The following is a 4,506-nucleotide window of genomic DNA, read 5'->3' on the forward strand; positions in this document are numbered from 1 at the left end:
TGCCTACACTTTAGCGCCGGTTACCAAACCGGTACTAAAGGGCCTTACGAACCGGTGCTATTGCCCGGTTCTGCACTAGTGCACTACAACTTGAAAAAAACAACAAAGAAGAAAAAGTGAACTAGCGGTTTTAGTTGATTATACATTATCTAAGATAAGATCCACTATTAACGATTAGAGCAGGTTGGTCTGGTAGGTACAAGTCCACCATACCTTGCCAAGCCAAAGTAAGCAAGATTCGGTTCATACCACTTACCAACTTACTGATGTGTTTGTTATGAGAGGTGTGAAAATAATTAGCCAGCGTATGACATACCGGATTAAACTCTAATATCCCCATTGCAAAAGTCAGTCTCAAGTGTCCTCAATGCAACATTTAGGCCTCCTTTGGTTTGGAGATCTTTGGAGGAATTCTATAGGATTGGATTTTTATAGAAAAAATTTCTTTGGAGTCATTTGGTTTGTAGGAATGGATTCCTATTCCTATGAAGGAATTCTTCCTATCCTCTACCATTCATAGGAAAATAAACATTAACCTAGACTCGATGAAAAAATTCCTATGATGTGAACCAAAGGACATCTCTTTTCCTATTCCTATTCATAGGATTTGATATACATGCCATCTCATTTCCTACAAATTTCCTATTCCTATAATATTTCTACCCCATGAATCAAAGGAAGCCTTACAATGATGTGGGTACAATCAATTTACGAAGGACAAAATGCTACGGTGATACAAAGCAGCTTATAGCATAACCCAACATATAAGAAAAATCACTGGCCAGTTCCCAGTTTTTACAAAGAGTACCCCAAAAGAGCGTGGAAATTGCAATTGGGTCTATAACAGCTCGCGCACGAGGCCATCCTCGTCGCCGCGGGGGACAAGACCACATGTTACTACAAAACCTCCCCAACACGACCTCCAGCTGCCAATAATGTTGGAAGTAGAAGCCATGGACTTCGAGCTGAAGCGGAACACGTGACACAGACAAGAAGTTCCTAGTTGCTACAAGTAACCATCAGCAAACATCTATTATGCCATTTGTTAGACTCGTACATTGGAGAATTGTTCATCAAGATATTTGAAGATACTAGAATAGACATAGACACATAAAATACACATATAGCTGTATATTCTCCGCATGAATTTGATTATCTTTACTCAGCTTAGATGTAATTATGTTCAACAAATTTTCCAATCTATAATTTAAAAAGATAAATATAAACTCCATGACAAAATGAAGTTCGACTTTAGCGGAGTATTTCTAACGATGGACTTTTTTTTGGGGATAGCAAACCGCTCATGCCAAGCGGTTCTAAGGATGGACATTTGAGATGTATTAAATATTACTTTGATTTAGATATTAAAAACAAAATTGTGTTAACAAAAAAATGTATAAGAAAGTCTAGATCCACATTAGTTATGATGTAATGATAGCAAAACCTACAAATACGTAAAAATATTTTGTATAAAATGAGATGGCTGTTAAGACTTAAGATCCTGAAGGTTTTACATGTTTAAGATGCTCGTACAATATGCATATGTCGTAGTGAAGGTTTTCCATGTTCCTGATTGCCCATACATGAAGATGCATACACTTCATGGTGAAGCTTCCCCTAGTCTCGATGCGATTCGTTAAGAGAAGTTGCTCTCCATCCTTTCACTGGAGGCGTGGCTAAGGGGAGACTACAGACTTCATCTTTTTTTTCTTCCAATATTGTGAACAGGCTACGTGTAGAACAAAAAAAACACTTACAACATGAACAACTAATAATTTTTCCGTTGTAGCCAGAAATGTTTGGCCAATAGCATTATTGTTGCTTTGACGGGCAAAATCGCAGATGCAGTAGAATCACACAATTTTAAAGGTGCCTTCTAATTTGAAAGAAACTCATGCGGGAAGTTGAATTGATGTTAGAAGAAGGAATATGTTCATTCCATGAGATTACTACTTGTACAGTGTTATTTCAGGAAGTCTAGTCGGACGTCGATTTAATTAAAACTTACCATGTTGTACTCTAAGATAATAAGTAGTTAAGAATGATTTGAGGAAACATACCATTTGTAACATTGATTTTGTAGTCTTGTGAATATCATGAGGTAAAAAAAATCTTCAACTTGCGAAGGTGTGCAAGTACATATATAATATAGCTTATGAACGATCCTACTCGGAATATTTAAAATGTCTTATCTGAACATGTAGAGATTGGGTCAGATTATATAGGAGAAAATGCTAGCTCAAAAGGAGCAAATATGTATCTGGTTAAGCAGTATTGCATACCATCCTAATGGACGGTGCAAAATGTTGAAATGTTGTAACTTTGGTCACAGAACAAGGTAGACTGGGAGGCAGATCACATAAGGTATAAACTAATTAAAAAGGCATTAAGACTGTTATTCATTCAACTTCATCATCAAAATATTTATGCTGTCTTCCATTTCATGTGATGTACCTGTCCAATTAAATATAAATTCTCATACATAAGCTTTTATAGTCAAAATATTCCTTCGGTATCACCATGTTTCGAACCTTCACTGCCTTGAATGATAAATGGAAGTAAATGTTATTCCATAAGCGAAGCAAATTGGGATGATTTCTCCACACTTCCATGGAATCATGAAATGGCCAGTTGGTCAGTATTTCAACTTCTTTAGCTAGATCTTTATTCAGTACGTAGGCACATACGTAACTCAAGCAATAAAATCAAGTACCTAGATGGTGGATTCCTTTCCTCCATCGTGTTGGGGATAGCAGGGGCCCTTTGGTAGCTCTGGACTCTGATATCCACAAGAGCTGCATGTGTTTTCACACCTCCGGCTAGCACGTATATAGTACTCATCTATCTTCTCTTTTTCCTACGCCTACGTACGAGCTACGTTTATCTCTCTCTGTGTGTGCGTGTGCATGTGTGCATGTGACAAGTGAGTGAGTGTGTACATACATACGTGCGAGCATGTGCTTGCATGTGCAAAATACCACTACTCCGACTTGGAAAGAGCAACAAAGAAGAAAAAGTGAACTGGGGTTTTAGTTGATTACATTATCTAAGATAAGATCCACTCTTAACAATTAGAGTATGGTGGTCTGGTAGGTACAAGTCCACCATACCTTGCCAAGCCAAAGTAAGGAAGATTCGGTTCATATCACTTGGTAACATACTAATGTGCTTCTTACTTCGTTATGAGAGTGTGAAAACAATTGGCCAGCGTATGACATACGTTTTTCTCTCTCTCTTTCGAATCAGCCAGCGTACATACGTAGCCATCCCAAGTCAGGTTCAGACCTTTGGAGGAGTGGACAACACACAAATAAATAACCTACTCAACATGCAGTTCGTCTGTTTGTGGTTAGCAAAATATGTGCAGTGGCGGAGCTAGGAAATTTGTATCAATGGGGCCAAAGGTTGTTAAAACAGGTTAGGGAGGGCCAAGTCAAAAAAAGGCTTTTAATAGTAGATAATCACTGATTTTTGCACTGCTCATCAATAAATTAGCACTGCATCCATATTGTTAGGGGGCGCCAGGCCCCTGCTGGTCCCCCCTGTCTCCGCCACTGAGTATGTGTGCATCAGCCAGAGTGTGCCGACCTATGTATGGTTGGCTCAACCAAAGCTAACTTCGAGTGAAGAAAGAAAATGGTCGAGTTGGCATTTTATGTGCCCCTAAAAAATGAGTATTTTTATGCTATTTAACGTTTTTATAATATGTGATCAATTTATAAGTTTCTCTTATTCATATGAGATGGCGTGCCGTGCATCTAGAAAAGGAAGTGGTTGTGGTCTGTGGACGTGCATGGTCATGGGGATGATGTTACGTTGGAAAGGGAGAGCCAGTCAAAGTGTCAAACACATGCAGACGCACGTGTTTGGGTTTGGTTGCCAGCCACACTGCCGGAGTCAGCTACGTCCATGGTGTTTTTTTGCTTCTTGTACGTTCTGGAAAGCAGAGCCACGTGCTCGATCCATACTAGATCTAGATGGGAGGAAACATTACGGCCAACCATTTTGGACAAACGGAAGAGTTCGTACACATCAGCATGGTCAGAAGGAACCAATCAACAAAAGGCTCAAAGCATGCATGCAAGAAATTTTCGGCCAAACTTATTATCTCCATCTAGAGTAGGCGACCCATATCCTGTTACTATCGGTCACACTCTCACTCAAGCCAAGAGAGACAATCTTTATGCATCGGATTAAACTCTAATATCCCTGCTGCAAAAGTCAGTCTAGACTTCAGAGCTTTGCTTACGCAGAGGCATACTGTCCCAAAGGTCCTCAATGCAACATTGGCGACGATGTGAGTACAATCGCTTTCCAAAGGACAAAATGCTACACTAACGTTAAAAGTGGTAATACTAGCATAACCCAACATACAAAAAAAAAAACCACTGGCCAGTTACCAGTTTTACAAGGAGGGCCCCAAAAGAGAGTGAAAATTGCAATTGGGTCTATAACAGCTCCCGCACGAGGCCATTCTCGTCGCCGCGGGGGGCAAGACCACTTATT

The sequence above is a fragment of the Triticum dicoccoides genome, chromosome 2A (genome assembly GCF_002162155.2).
Source record: "Triticum dicoccoides isolate Atlit2015 ecotype Zavitan chromosome 2A, WEW_v2.0, whole genome shotgun sequence".
Lineage (NCBI taxonomy): Eukaryota > Viridiplantae > Streptophyta > Magnoliopsida > Poales > Poaceae > Triticum > Triticum dicoccoides.